Source organism: Genypterus blacodes, unplaced genomic scaffold (genome assembly GCF_046128005.1).
Source record: "Genypterus blacodes isolate CSIRO-AG114 ecotype Tasmania unplaced genomic scaffold, CSIRO-AGI_Gbla_v1 ptg000215l_1, whole genome shotgun sequence".
Classification (NCBI taxonomy): Eukaryota; Metazoa; Chordata; class Actinopteri; order Ophidiiformes; family Ophidiidae; genus Genypterus; species Genypterus blacodes.
The window spans coordinates 825,227-846,037 of NW_027467014.1; the positions used below are offsets into that span (position 1 = coordinate 825,227).

At 41.0% G+C, this 20,811-nt stretch overlaps 27 non-coding genes across 27 annotated transcripts; all 27 read left to right on the plus strand.

Annotated features, from left to right (window-relative positions):
* Positions 1-290: 290 nt before the first annotated feature.
* trnaf-gaa (transfer RNA phenylalanine (anticodon GAA)) lies at positions 291-363 on the plus strand. Its single transcript has one exon. It is a non-coding gene; the product is annotated as a tRNA-Phe (tRNA).
* A 659-nt stretch (positions 364-1,022) lies between these two features.
* On the plus strand, positions 1,023-1,095 carry trnaf-gaa (transfer RNA phenylalanine (anticodon GAA)). The gene has a single exon. It is a non-coding gene; the product is annotated as a tRNA-Phe (tRNA).
* A 659-nt stretch (positions 1,096-1,754) lies between these two features.
* trnaf-gaa (transfer RNA phenylalanine (anticodon GAA)) lies at positions 1,755-1,827 on the plus strand. Its single transcript has one exon. It is a non-coding gene; the product is annotated as a tRNA-Phe (tRNA).
* A 338-nt stretch (positions 1,828-2,165) lies between these two features.
* trnaf-gaa (transfer RNA phenylalanine (anticodon GAA)) lies at positions 2,166-2,238 on the plus strand. Its single transcript has one exon. It is a non-coding gene; the product is annotated as a tRNA-Phe (tRNA).
* A 338-nt stretch (positions 2,239-2,576) lies between these two features.
* trnaf-gaa (transfer RNA phenylalanine (anticodon GAA)) lies at positions 2,577-2,649 on the plus strand. Its single transcript has one exon. It is a non-coding gene; the product is annotated as a tRNA-Phe (tRNA).
* Positions 2,650-3,307: 658 nt separating this feature from the next.
* On the plus strand, positions 3,308-3,380 carry trnaf-gaa (transfer RNA phenylalanine (anticodon GAA)). Its single transcript has one exon. It is a non-coding gene; the product is annotated as a tRNA-Phe (tRNA).
* Positions 3,381-4,038: 658 nt separating this feature from the next.
* On the plus strand, positions 4,039-4,111 carry trnaf-gaa (transfer RNA phenylalanine (anticodon GAA)). Its single transcript has one exon. It is a non-coding gene; the product is annotated as a tRNA-Phe (tRNA).
* Positions 4,112-4,449: 338 nt separating this feature from the next.
* On the plus strand, positions 4,450-4,522 carry trnaf-gaa (transfer RNA phenylalanine (anticodon GAA)). Its single transcript has one exon. It is a non-coding gene; the product is annotated as a tRNA-Phe (tRNA).
* Positions 4,523-5,356: 834 nt separating this feature from the next.
* trnaf-gaa (transfer RNA phenylalanine (anticodon GAA)) lies at positions 5,357-5,429 on the plus strand. Its single transcript has one exon. It is a non-coding gene; the product is annotated as a tRNA-Phe (tRNA).
* Positions 5,430-5,767: 338 nt separating this feature from the next.
* On the plus strand, positions 5,768-5,840 carry trnaf-gaa (transfer RNA phenylalanine (anticodon GAA)). The gene has a single exon. It is a non-coding gene; the product is annotated as a tRNA-Phe (tRNA).
* Positions 5,841-6,674: 834 nt separating this feature from the next.
* trnaf-gaa (transfer RNA phenylalanine (anticodon GAA)) lies at positions 6,675-6,747 on the plus strand. The gene has a single exon. It is a non-coding gene; the product is annotated as a tRNA-Phe (tRNA).
* Positions 6,748-7,417: 670 nt separating this feature from the next.
* Positions 7,418-7,490, plus strand: trnaf-gaa (transfer RNA phenylalanine (anticodon GAA)). Its single transcript has one exon. It is a non-coding gene; the product is annotated as a tRNA-Phe (tRNA).
* A 1,658-nt stretch (positions 7,491-9,148) lies between these two features.
* trnaf-gaa (transfer RNA phenylalanine (anticodon GAA)) lies at positions 9,149-9,221 on the plus strand. Its single transcript has one exon. It is a non-coding gene; the product is annotated as a tRNA-Phe (tRNA).
* A 917-nt stretch (positions 9,222-10,138) lies between these two features.
* Positions 10,139-10,211, plus strand: trnaf-gaa (transfer RNA phenylalanine (anticodon GAA)). Its single transcript has one exon. It is a non-coding gene; the product is annotated as a tRNA-Phe (tRNA).
* A 659-nt stretch (positions 10,212-10,870) lies between these two features.
* On the plus strand, positions 10,871-10,943 carry trnaf-gaa (transfer RNA phenylalanine (anticodon GAA)). Its single transcript has one exon. It is a non-coding gene; the product is annotated as a tRNA-Phe (tRNA).
* A 338-nt stretch (positions 10,944-11,281) lies between these two features.
* On the plus strand, positions 11,282-11,354 carry trnaf-gaa (transfer RNA phenylalanine (anticodon GAA)). The gene has a single exon. It is a non-coding gene; the product is annotated as a tRNA-Phe (tRNA).
* A 1,082-nt stretch (positions 11,355-12,436) lies between these two features.
* On the plus strand, positions 12,437-12,509 carry trnaf-gaa (transfer RNA phenylalanine (anticodon GAA)). The gene has a single exon. It is a non-coding gene; the product is annotated as a tRNA-Phe (tRNA).
* A 659-nt stretch (positions 12,510-13,168) lies between these two features.
* On the plus strand, positions 13,169-13,241 carry trnaf-gaa (transfer RNA phenylalanine (anticodon GAA)). Its single transcript has one exon. It is a non-coding gene; the product is annotated as a tRNA-Phe (tRNA).
* Positions 13,242-13,579: 338 nt separating this feature from the next.
* trnaf-gaa (transfer RNA phenylalanine (anticodon GAA)) lies at positions 13,580-13,652 on the plus strand. Its single transcript has one exon. It is a non-coding gene; the product is annotated as a tRNA-Phe (tRNA).
* An 833-nt stretch (positions 13,653-14,485) lies between these two features.
* On the plus strand, positions 14,486-14,558 carry trnaf-gaa (transfer RNA phenylalanine (anticodon GAA)). The gene has a single exon. It is a non-coding gene; the product is annotated as a tRNA-Phe (tRNA).
* Positions 14,559-15,391: 833 nt separating this feature from the next.
* On the plus strand, positions 15,392-15,464 carry trnaf-gaa (transfer RNA phenylalanine (anticodon GAA)). The gene has a single exon. It is a non-coding gene; the product is annotated as a tRNA-Phe (tRNA).
* A 1,154-nt stretch (positions 15,465-16,618) lies between these two features.
* Positions 16,619-16,691, plus strand: trnaf-gaa (transfer RNA phenylalanine (anticodon GAA)). The gene has a single exon. It is a non-coding gene; the product is annotated as a tRNA-Phe (tRNA).
* Positions 16,692-17,029: 338 nt separating this feature from the next.
* Positions 17,030-17,102, plus strand: trnaf-gaa (transfer RNA phenylalanine (anticodon GAA)). Its single transcript has one exon. It is a non-coding gene; the product is annotated as a tRNA-Phe (tRNA).
* Positions 17,103-17,935: 833 nt separating this feature from the next.
* trnaf-gaa (transfer RNA phenylalanine (anticodon GAA)) lies at positions 17,936-18,008 on the plus strand. The gene has a single exon. It is a non-coding gene; the product is annotated as a tRNA-Phe (tRNA).
* An 833-nt stretch (positions 18,009-18,841) lies between these two features.
* On the plus strand, positions 18,842-18,914 carry trnaf-gaa (transfer RNA phenylalanine (anticodon GAA)). Its single transcript has one exon. It is a non-coding gene; the product is annotated as a tRNA-Phe (tRNA).
* A 1,154-nt stretch (positions 18,915-20,068) lies between these two features.
* trnaf-gaa (transfer RNA phenylalanine (anticodon GAA)) lies at positions 20,069-20,141 on the plus strand. The gene has a single exon. It is a non-coding gene; the product is annotated as a tRNA-Phe (tRNA).
* A 338-nt stretch (positions 20,142-20,479) lies between these two features.
* On the plus strand, positions 20,480-20,552 carry trnaf-gaa (transfer RNA phenylalanine (anticodon GAA)). Its single transcript has one exon. It is a non-coding gene; the product is annotated as a tRNA-Phe (tRNA).
* The last annotated feature ends 259 nt before the right edge of the window (positions 20,553-20,811 follow it).

The following is a 20,811-nucleotide window of genomic DNA, read 5'->3' on the forward strand; positions in this document are numbered from 1 at the left end:
GACCACCCATGCCACAAAATGTCAGAGCAACCATGGACCAAATCGGTCATTTTTGTAAAAAGTCCATATCTTGGAAAAGGAAAGGGCTAGAGCTCTAGAATTTAAAAACACATCATCTAGATGGCACTAGGATCCTTTGCTGCAAGTTTGGTGCAAATTCATGTTTTGGTCCAGTTTGGGAAAAACGACAGTGTAACAATGGACCAAATCGGTCATTTTTGTAAGAAGCCCATATAGTGGTAGAGGAAAGCACTTGACCTCTATGATGAAAAGAGGAACAGCTCATATATGCCGAAATAGCTCAGTTGGGAGAGCGTTAGACTGAAGATCTAAAGGACCCCGGTTCAATCCCGGGTTTCGGCATTAACCACCCATGCCACACAATGTTAGAGTCCCCAGTTCAATCCAGGGTAACCACCCTCGCCACAAAATGTCAGAGCAACCATGGACCAAATGGGTCATTTTTGTAAAAAGCCCATATCTTGGAAAAGGAAAGAGCTAGAGCTCTAGGATTTAAAACACATCATCTAGATGGCACAAGGATCATTTGCTGCAAGTATTGAGCAAATTCATATTTTGGTCCAGTTTGGGAAAAACGACGTGGACCAAATCGGTATTTTTTGTAAAAAGCCCATATCTTGGAAAAGGAAAGAGCTAGAGCTCTAGAAGTTCAAACACATCTTCTAGATGGCACTAGGATCATTTGCTGCAAGTTTGGTGCAAATTCATGTTTTGGTCCAGTTTGGGAAAAATGACAGTGTAACAATGGACCAAATGGGTCATTTTTGTAAAAAGCCCATATCTTGGAAAAGGAAAGAGCTAGAGCTCTAGAATTTCAAACACATCATCTAGATGGCACTAGGATCATTTGCTGCAAGTTTGGTGCAAATTCATGTTTTGGTCCAGTTTGGGAAAAACGACAGTCTAACCATGGACCAAATGGGTCATTTTTGTAAGAAGCCCATATAGTGGTAGAGGAAAGCACTTGAGCTCTATGATGAAAAGAGGAACAGCTCATATATGCCGAAATAGCTCAGTTGGGAGAGCGTTAGACTGAAGATCTAAAGGACCCCGGTTCAATCCCGGGTTTCGGCATTAACCACCCATGCCACACAATGTTAGAGTCCCCAGTTCAATCCAGGGTAACCACCCTCGCCACAAAATGTCAGAGCAACCATGGACCAAATGGGTCATTTTTGTAAAAAGCCCATATCTTGGAAAAGGAAAGAGCTAGAGCTCTAGGATTTAAAACACATCATCTAGATGGCACAAGGATCATTTGCTGCAAGTATTGAGCAAATTCATATTTTGGTCCAGTTTGGGAAAAACGACATGGACCAAATCGGTATTTTTTGTAAAAAGCCTATATCTTGGAAAAGGAAAGAGCTAGAGCTCTAGAAGTTCAAACACATCATCTAGATGGCACTAGGATCATTTGCTGCAAGTTTGGTGCAAATTCATGTTTTGGTCCAGTTTGGGAAAAATGACAGTGTAACAATGGACCAAATGGGTCATTTTTGTAAAAAGCCCCTATCTTGGAAAAGGAAAGAGCTAGAGCTCTAGAATTTCAAACACATCATCTAGATGGCACTAGGATCATTTGCTGCAAGTTTGGAGCAAATTCATGTTTTGGTCCAGTTTGGGAAAAACGACAGTCTAACCATGGACCAAATGGGTCATTTTTGTAAGAAGCCCATATATTGGTAGAGGAAAGCACTTGAGCTCTATGATGAAAAGAGAATCAGCTCATATATGCCGAAATAGCTCAGTTGGGAGAGCGTTAGACTGAAGATCTAAAGGTCCTTGGTTCAATCCCGGTTTTCGGCATTAACCACCCATGCCACAAAATGTCAGAGTCCCCAGTTCATTCCAGGGTGACCACCCTTGCCACAAAATGTCAGAGCAACCATGGACCAAATTGGTCATTTTTGTAAAAAGTCCATATCTTGGAAAAGGAAAGAGCTAGAGCTCTAGAATTTCAAACACATCATCCAGATGGCACTAGGATCATTTGATGCAAGTTTGGGCTAACTTCAAATTTTGGTCCAGCTTGGGAAAAACGACCGTGTAACTATGGACCAAATGGGCCATTTTTGTAAGAAGCCCATATATTGGTAGAGGAAAGCACTTGAGCTCTATGATGAAAAGAGAAACAGCTCATATATGCCGAAATAGCTCAGTTGGGAGAGCGTTAGACTGAAGATCTAAAGGTCCCTGGTTCAATCCCGGTTTTCGGCATTAACCACCCATGCCACAAAATGTTAGAGTCCCCAGTTCAAACCAGGGTAACCACCCTCGTCACAAAATGTCAGAGCAACCATGGACCAAATCGGTCATTTTTGTAAAAAGCCCATATCTTGGAAAAGGAAAGGGCTAGAGCTCTAGAATTTCAAACACATCATCTAGATGGCACTAGGATCATTTGCTGCAAGTTCGGGACACATTCATATTTTGGTCTAGTTTGGGAAAAACGACAGTGTAACCATGGACCAAATGGGTCATTTTTGTAAGAAGCCCATGTAGTGGTAGAGGGAAGCACTTGACCTCTATGATGAAAAGAGGAACAGCTCATATATGCCGAAATAGCTCAGTTGGGAGAGCGTTAGACTGAAGATCTAAAGGACCCCGGTTCAATCCCGGGTTTCGGCATTAACCACCCATGCCACACAATGTTAGAGTCCCAGTTCAATCCAGGGTAACCACCCTCGCCACAAAATGTCAGAGCAACCATGGACCAAATGGGTCATTTTTGTAAAAAGCCCATATCTTGGAAAAGGAAAGAGCTAGAGCTCTAGGATTTAAAACACATCATCTAGATGGCACAAGGATCATTTGCTGCAAGTATTGAGCAAATTCATATTTTGGTCCAGTTTGGGAAAAACGACATGGACCAAATCGGTATTTTTTGTAAAAAGCCCATTTCTTGGAAAAGGAAAGAGCTAGAGCTCTAGAAGTTCAAACACATCTTCTAGATGGCACTAGGATCATTTGCTGCAAGTTTGGTGCAAATTCATGTTTTGGTCCAGTTTGGGAAAAATGACAGTGTAACAATGGACCAAATGGGTCATTTTTGTAAAAAGCCCATATCTTGGAAAAGGAAAGAGCTAGAGCTCTAGAATTTCAAACACATCATCTAGATGGCACTAGGATCATTTGCTGCAAGTTTGGTGCAAATTCATGTTTTGGTCCAGTTTGGGAAAAACGACAGTCTAACCATGGACCAAATGGGTCATTTTTGTAAGAAGCCCATATAGTGGTAGAGGAAAGCACTTGAGCTCTATGATGAAAAGAGGAACAGCTCATATATGCCGAAATAGCTCAGTTGGGAGAGCGTTAGACTGAAGATCTAAAGGACCCCGGTTCAATCCCGGGTTTCGGCATTAACCACCCATGCCACACAATGTTAGAGTCCCCAGTTCAATCCAGGGTAACCACCCTCGCCACAAAATGTCAGAGCAACCATGGACCAAATGGGTCATTTTTGTAAAAAGCCCATATCTTGGAAAAGGAAAGAGCTAGAGCTCTAGGATTTAAAACACATCATCTAGATGGCACAAGGATCATTTGCTGCAAGTATTGAGCAAATTCATATTTTGGTCCAGTTTGGGAAAAACGACATGGACCAAATCGGTATTTTTTGTAAAAAGCCTATATCTTGGAAAGGAAAGAGCTAGAGCTCTAGAAGTTCAAACACATCTTCTAGATGGCACTAGGATCATTTGCTGCAAGTTTGGTGCAAATTCATGTTTTGGTCCAGTTTGGGAAAAATGACAGTGTAACAATGGACCAAATGGGTCATTTTTGTAAAAAGCCCCTATCTTGGAAAAGGAAAGAGCTAGAGCTCTAGAATTTCAAACACATCATCTAGATGGCACTAGGATCATTTGCTGCAAGTTTGGAGCAAATTCATGTTTTGGTCCAGTTTGGGAAAAACGACAGTCTAACCATGGACCAAATGGGTCATTTTTGTAAGAAGCCCATATATTGGTAGAGGAAAGCACTTGAGCTCTATGATGAAAAGAGAATCAGCTCATATATGCCGAAATAGCTCAGTTGGGAGAGCGTTAGACTGAAGATCTAAAGGTCCTTGGTTCAATCCCGGGTTTCGGCATAAACCACCCATGCCACAAAATGTCAGAGTCCCCAGTTCAATCCAGGGTGACCACCCTTGCCACAAAATGTCAGAGCAACCATGGACCAAATTGGTCATTTTTGTAAAAAGTCCATATCTTGGAAAAGGAAAGAGCTAGAGCTCTAGAATTTCAAACACATCATCCAGATGGCACTAGGATCATTTGCTGGAAGTTTGGGCTAACTTCAAATTTTGGTCCAGCTTGGGAAAAACGACCGTGTAACCATGGACCAAATGGGCCATTTTTGTAAGAAGCCCATATATTGGTAGAGGAAAGCACTTGAGCTCTATGATGAAAAGAGAAACAGCTCATATATGCCGAAATAGCTCAGTTGGGAGAGCGTTAGACTGAAGATCTAAAGGTCCCTGGTTCAATCCCGGTTTTCGGCATTAACCACCCATGCCACAAAATGTTAGAGTCCCCAGTTCAAACCAGGGTAACCACCCTCGTCACAAAATGTCAGAGCAACCATGGACCAAATGGGGCATTTTTGTAAAAAGCCCATATCTTGGAAAAGGAAAGGCCTAGAGCTCTAGAATTTGAAACACATCATCAAGATGGCACTAGGATCATTTGCTGCAAGTTTGGTGCAAATTCATGTTTTGGTCCAGTTTGGGAAAAAACGACAGTGTAACAATGGACCAAATGGGTCATTTTTGTAAGAAGCCCATATCTTGGAAAAGGAAAGAGCTAGAGCTCTAGAATTTTAAACACATCATCTAGATGGCACTAGGATCATTTGCTGCAAGTATTGAGCAAATTCATGTTTTGGTCCAGTTTGGGAAAAACGACAGTGTAACAATGGACCAAATGGGTCATTTTGGTAAAAAGCCCATATCTTGGAAAAGGTAAGAGCTAGAGCTCTAGAATTTCAAACACATCATCTAGATGGCACTAGGATCATTTGCTGCAAGTATTGAGCAAATTCATATTTTGGTCCAGTTTGGGAAAAACGACAGTGTAACCATGGACCAAATGGGTCATTTTTGTAAAAAGCCCATATCTTGGAAAAGGAAAGAGCTTGAGCTCTAGAATTTCAAACACATCATCAAGATTGCACTAGGATCATTTGCTGCAAGTATTGAGCAAATTCAAATTTTGGTCCAGCTTGGGAAAAACGACGGTGTAACCATGGACCAAATCGGTCATTTTTGTAAGAAGCCCATATGTTGGTAGAGGAAAGCACTTGAGCTCAATGATAAAAAGAAAAACAGCTCATATATGCCAAAATAGCTCAGTTGGGAGAGCGTTAGACTGAAGTTCTAAAGGTCCCCTGTTCAATCCTGGGTTTCGGCATTAACCACCCATGCCACAAAATGTTAGAGTCCCCAGTTCAAACCAGGATAACCACCCTCGCCACAAAATGTCAGAGCAACCATGGACAAAATGGGTCATTTTTGTAAAAAGCCCATATCTTGGAAAAGGAAAGGGCTAGAGCTCTAGAATTTCAAACACATCATCCAGATGGCACTAGGATCATTTGCTGCAAGTTTGGGCTAACTTCAAATTTTGGTCCAGCTTGGGAAAAACGACCGTGTAACCATGGACCAAATGGGCCATTTTTGTAAGAAGCCCATATATTGGTAGAGGAAAGCACTTGAGCTCTATGATGAAAAGAGAAACAGCTCATATATGCCGAAATAGCTCAGTTGGGAGAGCGTTAGACTGAAGATCTAAAGGTCCCTGGTTCAATCCCGGTTTTCGGCATTAACCACCCATGCCACAAAATGTTAGAGTCCCCAGTTCAAACCAGGGTAACCACCCTCGTCACAAAATGTCAGAGCAACCATGGACCAAATGGGTCATTTTTGTAAAAAGCCCATATCTTGGAAAAGGAAAGGCCTAGAGCTCTAGAATTTGAAACACATCATCAAGATGGCACTAGGATCATTTGCTGCAAGTTTGGTGCAAATTCATGTTTTGGTCCAGTTTGGGAAAAAACGACAGTGTAACAATGGACCAAATGGGTCATTTTTGTAAGAAGCCCATAACTTGGAAAAGGAAAGAGCTAGAGCTCTAGAATTTTAAACACATCATCTAGATGGCACTAGGATCATTTGCTGCAAGTATTGAGCAAATTCCTGTTTTGGTCCAGTTTGGGAAAAACGACAGTGTAACAATGGACCAAATGGGTCATTTTGGTAAAAAGCCCATATCTTGGAAAAGGAAAGAGCTAGAGCTCTAGAATTTCAAACACATCATCTAGATGGCACTAGGATCATTTGCTGCAAGTATTGAGCAAATTCATATTTTGGTCCAGTTTGGGAAAAACGACAGTGTAACCATGGACCAAATGGGTCATTTTTGTAAAAAGCCCATATCTTGGAAAAGGAAAGAGCTAGAGCTCTAGAATTTCAAACACATCATCAAGATTGCACTAGGATCATTTGCTGCAAGTATTGAGCAAATTCAAATTTTGGTCCAGCTTGGGAAAAACGACGGTGTAACCATGGACCAAATCGGTCATTTTTGTAAGAAGCCCATATGTTGGTAGAGGAAAGCACTTGAGCTCAATGATAAAAAGAAAAACAGCTCATATATGCCAAAATAGCTCAGTTGGGAGAGCGTTAGACTGAAGTTCTAAAGGTCCCCTGTTCAATCCTGGGTTTCGGCATTAACCACCCATGCCACAAAATGTTAGAGTCCCCAGTTCAAACCAGGATAACCACCCTCGCCACAAAATGTCAGAGCAACCATGGACAAAATGGGTCATTTTTGTAAAAAGCCCATATCTTGGAAAAGGAAAGGGCTAGAGCTCTAGAATTTCAAACACATCATCTAGATGGCACAAGGATCATTTGCTGCAAGTATTGAGCAAATTCATATTTTGGTCCAGTTTGGGAAAAACGACAGTGTAACCATGGACCAAATCGGTCATTTTTGTAAAAAGCCCATATCTTTGAAAATGAAAGAGCTAGAGCTCTAGAATGTAAAACACATCATGTAGATGGCACGAGGATCATTTGCTGCAAGTATTGAGCAAATTCAAATTTTGGTCCAGTTTGGGAAAAACGACAGTGTAACCATGGACCAAATCGGTCATTTTTGTAAAAAGCCTATATCTTGGAAAAGGAAAGAGCTAGAGCTCTAGAAGTTCAAACACATCATCTATATGGCACTAGGATCATTTGCTGCAAGTTCGGGACAAATTCATATTTTGGTCCAGTTTGGGAAAAACGACAGTGTAACCATGGACCAAACGGGTAATTTTTGTAAAAAGCCCATATATTGGTAGAGGAAAGCACTTGAGCTCTATGCTGAAAAGAGAAACAGAAATCATATATGCCGAAATAGCTCAGTTGGGAGAGCGTTAGACTGAAGATCTAAAGGTCCCCGGTTCAATCCCGGGTTTCGGCATTAACCACCCATGCCACAAAATGTTAGAGTCCCCAGTTCAAACCAGGGTAACCACCCTCGCCACAAAATGTCAGAGCAACCATGGACCAAATGGGTCATTTTTGTAAAAAGCCCATATCTTGGAAAAGGAAAGGGCTAGAGCTCTAGAATTTAAAACACATCATCTAGATGGCACTAGGATCCTTTGCTGCAAGTTTGGTGCAAATTCATATTTTGGTCCAGTTTGGGAAAAACGACAGTGTAACAATGGACCAAATCGATCATTTTTGTAAAAAGCCCATATCTTGGAAAAGGAAAGAGCTAGAGCTCTAGAATTTCAAACACAACATCTAGATGGCACAAGGATCATTTGCTGCAAGTTCGGGACAAATTCATATTTTGGTCCAGTTTGGGAAAAACGACTGTGTAACCATGGACCAAATGGGTCATTTTTGTAAAAAGCCCATATCTTGGAAAAGGAAAGAGCTAGAGCTCTAGAATTTCAAACACATCATCTAGATGGCACAAGGATCATTTGCTGCAAGTATTGAGCAAATTCAAATTTTGGTCCAGTTTGGGAAAAACGACAGTGTAACCATGGACCAAATCGGTCATTTTTGTAAAAAGCCTATATCTTGGAAAAGGAAAGAGCTAGAGCTCTAGAAGTTCAAACACATCATCTATATGGCACTAGGATCATTTGCTGCAAGTTCGGGACAAATTCATATTTTGGTCCAGTTTGGGAAAAACGACAGTGTAACAATGGACCAAATCGATCATTTTTGTAAAAAGCCCATATCTTGGAAAAGGAAAGAGCTAGAGCTCTAGAATTTCAAACACAACATCTAGATGGCACAAGGATAATTTGCTGCAAGTTCGGGACAAATTCATATTTTGGTCCAGTTTGGGAAAAACGACAGTGTAACCATGGACCAAATTGGTCATTTTTGTAAAAAGCCCATATCTTGGTAAAGGAAAGAGCTAGAGCTCTAGAATTTAAAACACATCATCTAGATGGCACTAGGATCATTTGCTGCAAGTATTGAGCAAATTCATATTTTGGTCCAGTTTGGGAAAAACGACAGTGTAACCATGGACCAAATCGGTAATTTTTGTAAAAAGCCCATATCTTGGAAAAGGAAAGAGCTAGAGCTCTAGAATTTCAAACACATCATCTAGATGGCACTAGGATCATTTGCTGCAAGTTCGGGACAAATTCATATTTTGGTCCAGTTTGGGAAAAAAGACTGTGTAACCATGGACCAAATGGGTCATTTTTGTGAAAAGCCCATATCTTGGAAAAGGAAAGAGCTAGAGCTCTAGAATTTCAAACACATCATCTAGATGGCACTAGGATCATTTGCTGCAAGTATTGAGCAAATTCAAATTTTGGTCCAGCTTGGGAAAAACGACAGTGTAACCATGGACCAAATCGGTCATTTTTGTAAAAAGCCCATATCTTGGAAAAGGAAAGAGCTAGAGCTCTAGAATTTCAAACACATCATCTAGATGGCACTAGGATCATTTGCTGCAAGTTTGGTGCAAATTCATGTTTTGTTCCAGTTTGGGAAAAACGATAGTCTAACCATGGACCAAATGGGTCATTTTTGTAAGAAGCCCATATATTGGTATAGGAAAGCACTTGAGCTCTATGATGAAAAGAGAATCAGCTCATATATGCCGAAATAGCTCAGTTGGGAGAGCGTTAGACTGAAGATCTAAAGGTCCCTGGTTCAATCCCGGGTTTCGGCATTAACCACCCATGCCACAAAATGTCAGAGTCCCCAGTTCAATCCAGGGTGACCACCCATGCCACAAAATGTCAGAGCAACCATGGACCAAATGGGTCATTTTTGTAAAAAGTCCATATCTTGAGAAAGGAAAGAGCTAGAGCTCTAGAATTTCAAACACATCATCTAGATGGCACTAGGATCATTTGCTGCAAGTATTGAGCAAATTCAAATTTTGGTCCAGCTTGGGAAAAACGACAGTGTAACCATGGACCAAACGGGTCATTTTTGTAAAAAGCCCATATATTGGTAGAGGAAAGCACTTGAGCTCTATGATGAAAAGAGAAACAAAAATCATATATGCCAAAATAGCTCAGTTGGGAGAGCGTAAGACTGAAGATCTAAAGGTCCCCGGTTCAATCCCGGGTGTCTGCATTAACCACCCATGCCACTAAATGTTAGAGTCCCCAGTTCAAACCAGGGTAACCACCCTCGCCACAAAATGTCAGAGCAACCATGGACCAAATGGGTCATTTTTGTAAAAAGCCCATATCTTGGAAAAGGAAAGGGCTAGAGCTCTAGAATTTAAAAACACATCATCTAGATGGCACTAGGATCCTTTGCTGCAAGTTTGGTGCAAATTCATGTTTTGGTCCAGTTTGGGAAAAACGACAGAGTAACAATGGACCAAATCGGTCATTTTTGTAAAAAGCCCATATCTTGGAAAAGGAAAGGGCTAGAGCTCTAGAATTTCAAACACATCATCTAGATGGCACTAGGATCATTTGCTGCAAGTTCGGGACACATTCATATTTTGGTCTAGTTTGGGAAAAACGACAGTGTAACCATGGACCAAATGGGTCATTTTTGTAAGAAGCCCATATAGTGGTAGAGGAAAGCACTTGACCTCTATGATGAAAAGAGGGACAGCTCATATATGCCGAAATAGCTCAGTTGGGAGAGCGTTAGACTGAAGATCTAAAGGACCCCGGTTCAATCCCGGGTTTCGGCATTAACCACCCATGCCACACAATGTTAGAGTCCCCAGTTCAATCCAGGGTAACCACCCTCGCCACAAAATGTCAGAGCAACCATGGACCAAATGGGTCATTTTTGTAAAAAGCCCATATCTTGGAAAAGGAAAGAGCTAGAGCTCTAGGATTTAAAACACATCATCTAGATGGCACAAGGATCATTTGCTGCAAGTATTGAGCAAATTCATATTTTGGTCCAGTTTGGGAAAAACGACATGGACCAAATCGGTATTTTTTGTAAAAAGCCCATATCTTGGAAAAGGAAAGAGCTAGAGCTCTAGAAGTTCAAACACATCTTCTAGATGGCACTAGGATCATTTGCTGCAAGTTTGGTGCAAATTCATGTTTTGGTCCAGTTTGGGAAAAATGACAGTGTAACAATGGACCAAATGGGTCATTTTTGTAAAAAGCCCATATCTTGGAAAAGGAAAGAGCTAGAGCTCTAGAATTTCAAACACATCATCTAGATGGCACTAGGATCATTTGCTGCAAGTTTGGTGCAAATTCATGTTTTGGTCCAGTTTGGGAAAAACGACAGTCTAACCATGGACCAAATGGGTCATTTTTGTAAGAAGCCCATATATTGGTAGAGGAAAGCACTTGAGCTCTATGATGAAAAGAGAATCAGCTCATATATGCCGAAATAGCTCAGTTGGGAGAGCGTTAGACTGAAGATTTTAAGGTCCCTGGTTCAATCCCGGGTTTCGGCATTAACCACCCATGCCACAAAATGTCAGAGTCCCCAGTTCATTCCAGGGTGACCACCCATGCCACAAAATGTCAGAGCAACCATGGACCAAATCGGTCATTTTTGTAAAAAGTCCATATCTTGGAAAAGGAAAGAGCTAGAGCTCTAGAATTTCAAACACATCATCCAGATGGCACTAGGATCATTTGATGCAAGTTTGGGCTAACTTCAAATTTTGGTCCAGCTTGGGAAAAACGACCGTGTAACCATGGACCAAATGGGTCATTTTTGTAAGAAGCCCATATATTGGTAGAGGAAAGCACTTGAGCTCTATGATGAAAAGAGAAACAGCTCATATATGCCGAAATAGCTCAGTTGGGAGAGCGTTAGACTGAAGATCTAAAGGTCCCTGGTTCAATCCCGGTTTTCGGCATTAACCACCCATGCCACAAAATGTTAGAGTCCCCAGTTCAAACCAGGGTAACCACCCTCGTCACAAAATGTCAGAGCAACCATGGACCAAATGGGTCATTTTTGTAAAAAGCCCATATCTTGGAAAAGGAAAGGCCTAGAGCTCTAGAATTTGAAACACATCATCAAGATGGCACTAGGATCATTTGCTGCAAGTTTGGTGCAAATTCATGTTTTGGTCCAGTTTGGGAAAAACGACAGTGTAACAATGGACCAAATGGGTCATTTTTGTAAAAAGTCCATATCTTGAGAAAGGAAAGAGCTAGAGCTCTAGAATTTCAAACACATCATCTAGATGGCACTAGGATCATTTGCTGCAAGTATTGAGCAAATTCAAATTTTGGTCCAGCTTGGGAAAAACGACAGTGTAACCATGGACCAAACGGGTCATTTTTGTAAAAAGCCCATATATTGGTAGAGGAAAGCACTTGAGCTCTATGATGAAAAGAGAAACAAAAATCATATATGCCAAAATAGCTCAGTTGGGAGAGCGTAAGACTGAAGATCTAAAGGTCCCCGGTTCAATCCCGGGTGTCTGCATTAACCACCCATGCCACTAAATGTTAGAGTCCCCAGTTCAAACCAGGGTAACCACCCTCGCCACAAAATGTCAGAGCAACCATGGACCAAATGGGTCATTTTTGTAAAAAGCCCATATCTTGGAAAAGGAAAGGGCTAGAGCTCTAGAATTTAAAAACACATCATCTAGATGGCACTAGGATCCTTTGCTGCAAGTTTGGTGCAAATTCATGTTTTGGTCCAGTTTGGGAAAAACGACAGAGTAACAATGGACCAAATCGGTCATTTTTGTAAAAAGCCCATATCTTGGAAAAGGAAAGGGCTAGAGCTCTAGAATTTCAAACACATCATCTAGATGGCACTAGGATCATTTGCTGCAAGTTCGGGACACATTCATATTTTGGTCTAGTTTGGGAAAAACGACAGTGTAACCATGGACCAAATGGGTCATTTTTGTAAGAAGCCCATATAGTGGTAGAGGAAAGCACTTGACCTCTATGATGAAAAGAGGGACAGCTCATATATGCCGAAATAGCTCAGTTGGGAGAGCGTTAGACTGAAGATCTAAAGGACCCCGGTTCAATCCCGGGTTTCGGCATTAACCACCCATGCCACACAATGTTAGAGTCCCCAGTTCAATCCAGGGTAACCACCCTCGCCACAAAATGTCAGAGCAACCATGGACCAAATGGGTCATTTTTGTAAAAAGCCCATATCTTGGAAAAGGAAAGAGCTAGAGCTCTAGGATTTAAAACACATCATCTAGATGGCACAAGGATCATTTGCTGCAAGTATTGAGCAAATTCATATTTTGGTCCAGTTTGGGAAAAACGACATGGACCAAATCGGTATTTTTTGTAAAAAGCCCATATCTTGGAAAAGGAAAGAGCTAGAGCTCTAGAAGTTCAAACACATCTTCTAGATGGCACTAGGATCATTTGCTGCAAGTTTGGTGCAAATTCATGTTTTGGTCCAGTTTGGGAAAAATGACAGTGTAACAATGGACCAAATGGGTCATTTTTGTAAAAAGCCCATATCTTGGAAAAGGAAAGAGCTAGAGCTCTAGAATTTCAAACACATCATCTAGATGGCACTAGGATCATTTGCTGCAAGTTTGGTGCAAATTCATGTTTTGGTCCAGTTTGGGAAAAACGACAGTCTAACCATGGACCAAATGGGTCATTTTTGTAAGAAGCCCATATATTGGTAGAGGAAAGCACTTGAGCTCTATGATGAAAAGAGAATCAGCTCATATATGCCGAAATAGCTCAGTTGGGAGAGCGTTAGACTGAAGATTTTAAGGTCCCTGGTTCAATCCCGGGTTTCGGCATTAACCACCCATGCCACAAAATGTCAGAGTCCCCAGTTCATTCCAGGGTGACCACCCATGCCACAAAATGTCAGAGCAACCATGGACCAAATCGGTCATTTTTGTAAAAAGTCCATATCTTGGAAAAGGAAAGAGCTAGAGCTCTAGAATTTCAAACACATCATCCAGATGGCACTAGGATCATTTGATGCAAGTTTGGGCTAACTTCAAATTTTGGTCCAGCTTGGGAAAAACGACCGTGTAACCATGGACCAAATGGGTCATTTTTGTAAGAAGCCCATATATTGGTAGAGGAAAGCACTTGAGCTCTATGATGAAAAGAGAAACAGCTCATATATGCCGAAATAGCTCAGTTGGGAGAGCGTTAGACTGAAGATCTAAAGGTCCCTGGTTCAATCCCGGTTTTCGGCATTAACCACCCATGCCACAAAATGTTAGAGTCCCCAGTTCAAACCAGGGTAACCACCCTCGTCACAAAATGTCAGAGCAACCATGGACCAAATGGGTCATTTTTGTAAAAAGCCCATATCTTGGAAAAGGAAAGGCCTAGAGCTCTAGAATTTGAAACACATCATCAAGATGGCACTAGGATCATTTGCTGCAAGTTTGGTGCAAATTCATGTTTTGGTCCAGTTTGGGAAAAACGACAGTGTAACAATGGACCAAATGGGTCATTTTTGTAAGAAGCCCATATCTTGGAAAAGGAAAGAGCTAGAGCTCTAGAATTTTAAACACATCATCTAGATGGCACTAGGATCATTTGCTGCAAGTATTGAGCAAATTCATGTTTTGGTCCAGTTTGGGAAAAACGACAGTGTAACAATGGACCAAATGGGTCATTTTTGTAAAAAGCCCATATCTTGGAAAAGGAATGAGCTAGAGCTCTAGAATTTCAAACACATCATCTAGATGGCACTAGGATCATTTGCTGCAAGTATTGAGCAAATTCATATTTTGGTCCAGTTTTGGAAAAACGACAGTGAAACCATGGACCAAATGGGTCATTTTTGTAAAAAGCCCATATCTTGGAAAAGGAAAGAGCTTGAGCTCTAGAATTTCAAACACATCATCAAGATCGCACTAGGATCATTTGCTGCAAGTATTGAGCAAATTCAAATTTTGGTCCAGCTTGGGAAAAACGACGGTGTAACCATGGACCAAATCGGTCATTTTTGTAAGAAGCCCATATGTTGGTAGAGGAAAGCACTTGAGCTCTATGATAAAAAGAAAAACAGCTCATATATGCCAAAATAGCTCAGTTGGGAGAGCGTTAGACTGAAGTTCTAAAGGTCCCCTGTTCAATCCTGGGTTTCGGCATTAACCACCCATGCCACAAAATGTTAGAGTCCCCAGTTCAAACCAGGATAACCACCCTCGCCACAAAATGTCAGAGCAACCATGGACAAAATGGGTCATTTTTGTAAAAAGCCCATATCTTGGAAAAGGAAAGGGCTAGAGCTCTAGAATTTCAAACACATCATCTAGATGGCACAAGGATCATTTGCTGCAAGTATTGAGCAAATTCATATTTTGGTCCAGTTTGGGAAAAACGACAGTGTAACCATGGACCAAATCGGTCATTTTTGTAAAAAGCCCATATCTTGGAAAATGAAAGAGCTAGAGCTCTAGAATGTAAAACACATCATGTAGATGGCACAAGGATCATTTGCTGCAAGTATTGAGCAAATTCAAATTTTGGTCCAATTTGGGAAAAACGACAGTGTAACCATGGACCAAATCGGTCATTTTTGTAAAAAGCCCATATCTTGGTAAAGGAAAGAGCTAGAGCTCTAGAATGTAAAACACATCATCTAGATGGCACAAGGATCATTTGCTGCAAGTATTGAGCAAATTCAAATTTTGGTCCAGTTTGGGAAAAACGACAGTGTAACCATGGACCAAATCGGTAATTTTTGTAAAAAGCCTATATCTTGGAAAAGGAAAGAGCTAGAGCTCTAGAAGTTCAAACACATCATCTATATGGCACTAGGATCATTTGCTGCAAGTTCGGGACAAATTCATATTTTGGTCCAGTTTGGGAAAAACGACAGTGTAACCATGGACCAAACGGGTCATTTTTGTAAAAAGCCCATATATTGGTAGAGGAAAGCACTTGAGCTCTATGATGAAAAGAGGGACAGCTCATATATGCCGAAATAGCTCAGTTGGGAGAGCGTTAGACTGAAGATCTAAAGGGCCCCGGTTCAATCCCGGGTTTCGGCATTAACCACCCATGCCACACAATGTTAGAGTCCCCAGTTCAATCCAGGGTAACCACCCTCGCCACAAAATGTCAGAGCAACCATGGACCAAATGGGTCATTTTTGTAAAAAGCCCATATCTTGGAAAAGGAAAGAGCTAGAGCTCTAGGATTTAAAACACATCATCTAGATGGCACAAGGATCATTTGCTGCAAGTATTGAGCAAATTCATATTTTGGTCCAGTTTGGGAAAAACGACATGGACCAAATCGGTATTTTTTGTAAAAAGCCCATATCTTGGAAAAGGAAAGAGCTAGAGCTCTAGAAGTTCAAACACATCTTCTAGATGGCACTAGGATCATTTGCTGCAAGTTTGGTGCAAATTCATGTTTTGGTCCAGTTTGGGAAAAATGACAGTGTAACAATGGACCAAATGGGTCATTTTTGTAAAAAGCCCATATCTTGGAAAAGGAAAGAGCTAGAGCTCTAGAATTTCAAACACATCATCTAGATGGCACTAGGATCATTTGCTGCAAGTTTGGTGCAAATTCATGTTTTGGTCCAGTTTGGGAAAAACGACAGTCTAACCATGGACCAAATGGGTCATTTTTGTAAGAAGCCCATATATTGGAAAAGGAAAGAGCTAGAGCTCTAGAATTTTAAATACATCATCTAGATGGCACTAGGATCATTTGCTGCAAGTATTGAGCAAATTCATGTTTTGGTCCAGTTTGGGAAAAACGACAGTGTAACAATGGACCAAATGGGTCATTTTTGTAAAAAGCCCATATCTTGGAAAAGGAAAGAGCTAGAGCTCTAGAATTTCAAACACATCATCTAGATGGCACTAGGATCATTTGCTGCAAGTATTAAGCGAATTCAAATTTTGGTCCAGCTTAGGAAAAACGACAGTGTTATTATGAACCAAATCGGTCGTTTTTGTAAAAAGCCCATATCTTGGAAAAGGAAAGAGCTAGAGCTCTAGAATTTCAAACACATCATCTAGATGGCACTAGGATCATTTGCTGCAAGTTTGGTGCAAATTCATGTTTTGGTCCAGTTTGGGAAAAACGACAGTCTAACCATGGACCAAATGGGTCATTTTTGTAAGAAGCCCATATATTGGTAGAGGAAAGCACTTGAGCTCTATGATGAAAAGAGAATCAGCTCATATATGCCGAAATAGCTCAGTTGGGAGAGCGTTAGACTGAAGATCTAAAGGTCCCTGGTTCAATCCCGGGTTTCGGCATTAACCACCCATGCCACAAAATGTCAGAGTCCCCAGTTCATTCCAGGGTGACCACCCATGCCACAAAATGTCAGAGCAACCATGGACCAAATCGGTCATTTTTGTAAAAAGTCCATATCTTGGAAAAGGAAAGAGCTAGAGCTCTAGAATTTCAAACACATCATCCAGATGGCACTAGGATCATTTGATGCAAGTTTGGGCTAACTTCAAATTTTGGTCCAGCTTGGGAAAAACGACCGTGTAACCATGGACCAAATGGGTCATTTTTGTAAAAAGCCCATATATTGGTAGAGGAAAGCACTTGAGCTCTATGATGAAAAGAGAAACAGCTCATATATGCCGAAATAGCTCAGTTGGGAGAGCGTTAGACTGAAGATCTAAAGGTCCCTGGTTCAATCCCGGTTTTCGGCATTAACCACCCATGCCACAAAATGTTAGAGTCCCCAGTTCAAACCAGGGTAACCACCCTCGTCACAAAATGTCAGAGCAACCATGGACCAAATGGGTCATTTTTGTAAAAAGCCCATATCTTGGAAAAGGAAAGGCCTAGAGCTCTAGAATTTGAAACACATCATCAAGATGGCACTAGGATCATTTGCTGCAAGTTTGGTGCAAATTCATGTTTTGGTCCAGTTTGGGAAAAACGACAGTGTAACAATGGACCAAATGGGTCATTTTTGTAAGAAGCCCATATCTTGGAAAAGGAAAGAGCTAGAGCTCTAGAATTTTAAACACATCATCTAGATGGCACTAGGATCATTTGCTGCAAGTATTGAGCAAATTCATGTTTTGGTCCAGTTTGGGAAAAACGACAGTGTAACAATGGACCAAATGGGTCATTTTTGTAAAAAGCCCATATCTTGGAAAAGGAATGAGCTAGAGCTCTAGAATTTCAAACACATCATCTAGATGGCACTAGGATCATTTGCTGCAAGTATTGAGCAAATTCATATTTTGGTCCAGTTTTGGAAAAACGACAGTGAAACCATGGACCAAATGGGTCATTTTTGTAAAAAGCCCATATCTTGGAAAAGGAAAGAGCTTGAGCTCTAGAATTTCAAACACATCATCAAGATCGCACTAGGATCATTTGCTGCAAGTATTGAGCAAATTCAAATTTTGGTCCAGCTTGGGAAAAACGACGGTGTAACCATGGACCAAATCGGTCATTTTTGTAAGAAGCCCATATGTTGGTAGAGGAAAGCACTTGAGCTCTATGATAAAAAGAAAAACAGCTCATATATGCCAAAATAGCTCAGTTGGGAGAGCGTTAGACTGAAGTTCTAAAGGTCCCCTGTTCAATCCTGGGTTTCGGCATTAACCACCCATGCCACAAAATGTTAGAGTCCCCAGTTCAAACCAGGATAACCACCCTCGCCACAAAATGTCAGAGCAACCATGGACAAAATGGGTCATTTTTGTAAAAAGCCCATATCTTGGAAAAGGAAAGGGCTAGAGCTCTAGAATTTAAAACACATCATCTAGATGGCACAAGGATCATTTGCTGCAAGTATTGAGCAAATTCATATTTTGGTCCAGTTTGGGAAAAACGACAGTGTAACCATGGACCAAATCGGTCATTTTTGTAAAAAGCCCATATCTTGGAAAATGAAAGAGCTAGAGCTCTAGAATTTCAAACACAACATCTAGATGGCACAAGGATCATTTGCTGCAAGTATTGAGCAAATTCAAATTTTGGTCCAATTTGGGAAAAACGACAGTGTAACCATGGACCAAATCGGTCATTTTTGTAAAAAGCCCATATCTTGGTAAAGGAAAGAGCTAGAGCTCTAGAATGTAAAACACATCATCTAGATGGCACAAGGATCATTTGCTGCAAGTATTGAGCAAATTCAAATTTTGGTCCAGTTTGGGAAAAACGACAGTGTAACCATGGACCAAATCGGTAATTTTTGTAAAAAGCCTATATCTTGGAAAAGGAAAGAGCTAGAGCTCTAGAAGTTCAAACACATCATCTATATGGCACTAGGATCATTTGCTGCAAGTTCGGGACAAATTCATATTTTGGTCCAGTTTGGGAAAAACGACAGTGTAACCATGGACCAAACGGGTCATTTTTGTAAAAAGCCCATATATTGGTAGAGGAAAGCACTTGAGCTCTATGATGAAAAGAGGGACAGCTCATATATGCCGAAATAGCTCAGTTGGGAGAGCGTTAGACTGAAGATCTAAAGGGCCCCGGTTCAATCCCGGGTTTCGGCATTAACCACCCATGCCACACAATGTTAGAGTCCCCAGTTCAATCCAGGGTAACCACCCTCGCCACAAAATGTCAGAGCAACCATGGACCAAATGGGTCATTTTTGTAAAAAGCCCATATCTTGGAAAAGGAAAGAGCTAGAGCTCTAGGATTTAAAACACATCATCTAGATGGCACAAGGATCATTTGCTGCAAGTATTGAGCAAATTCATATTTTGGTCCAGTTTGGGAAAAACGACATGGACCAAATCGGTATTTTTTGTAAAAAGCCCATATCTTGGAAAAGGAAAGAGCTAGAGCTCTAGAAGTTCAAACACATCTTCTAAATGGCACTAGGATCATTTGCTGCAAGTTTGGTGCAAATTCATGTTTTGGTCCAGTTTGGGAAAAATGACAGTGTAACAATGGACCAAATGGGTCATTTTTGTAAAAAGCCCATATCTTGGAAAAGGAAAGAGCTAGAGCTCTAGAATTTCAAACACATCATCTAGATGGCACTAGGATCATTTGCTGCAAGTTTGGTGCAAATTCATGTTTTGGTCCAGTTTGGGAAAAACGACAGTCTAACCATGGACCAAATGGGTCATTTTTGTAAGAAGCCCATATATTGGAAAAGGAAAGAGCTAGAGCTCTAGAATTTTAAATACATCATCTAGATGGCACTAGGATCATTTGCTGCAAGTATTGAGCAAATTCATGTTTTGGTCCAGTTTGGGAAAAACGACAGTGTAACAATGGACCAAATGGGTCATTTTTGTAAAAAGCCCATATCTTGGAAAAGGAAAGAGCTAGAGCTCTAGAATTTCAAACACATCATCTAGATGGCACTAGGATCATTTGCTGCAAGTATTAAGCGAATTCAAATTTTGGTCCAGCTTAGGAAAAACGACAGTGTTATTATGAACCAAATCGGTCGTTTTTGTAAAAAGCCCATATCTTGGAAAAGGAAAGAGCTAGAGCTCTAGAATTTCAAACACATCATTTAGATGGCACTAGGATCATTTGCTGCAAGTTTGGTGCAAATTCATGTTTTGGTCCAGTTTGGGAAAAACGACAGTCTAACCATGGACCAAATGGGTCATTTTTGTAAGAAGCCCATATATTGGTAGAGGAAAGCACTTGAGCTCTATGATGAAAAGAGAATCAGCTCATATATGCCGAAATAGCTCAGTTGGGAGAGCGTTAGACTGAAGATCTAAAGGTCCCTGGTTCAATCCCGGGTTTCGGCATTAACCACCCATGCCACAAAATGTCAGAGTCCCCAGTTCATTCCAGGGTGACCACCCATGCCACAAAATGTCAGAGCAACCATGGACCAAATCGGTCATTTTTGTAAAAAGTCCATATCTTGGAAAAGGAAAGAGCTAGAGCTCTAGAATTTCAAACACATCATCCAGATGGCACTAGGATCATTTGATGCAAGTTTGGGCTAACTTCAAATTTTGGTCCAGCTTGGGAAAAACGACCGTGTAACCATGGACCAAATGGGTCATTTTTGTAAAAAGCCCATATATTGGTAGAGGAAAGCACTTGAGCTCTATGATGAAAAGAGAAACAGCTCATATATGCCGAAATAGCTCAGTTGGGTGAGCGTTAGACTGAAGATCTAAAGGTCCCTGGTTCAATCCCGGTTTTCGGCATTAACCACCCATGCCACAAAATGTTAGAGTCCCCAGTTCAAACCAGGGTAACCACCCTCGTCACAAAATGTCAGAGCAACCATGGACCAAATGGGTCATTTTTGTAAAAAGCCCATATCTTGGAAAAGGAAAGGGCTAGAGCTCTAGAATTTAAAACACATCATCTAGATGGCACTAGGATCATTTGCTGCAAGTTTGGTGCAAATTCATATTTTGGTCCAGTTTGGGAAAAACGACAGTGTAACAATGGACCAAATCG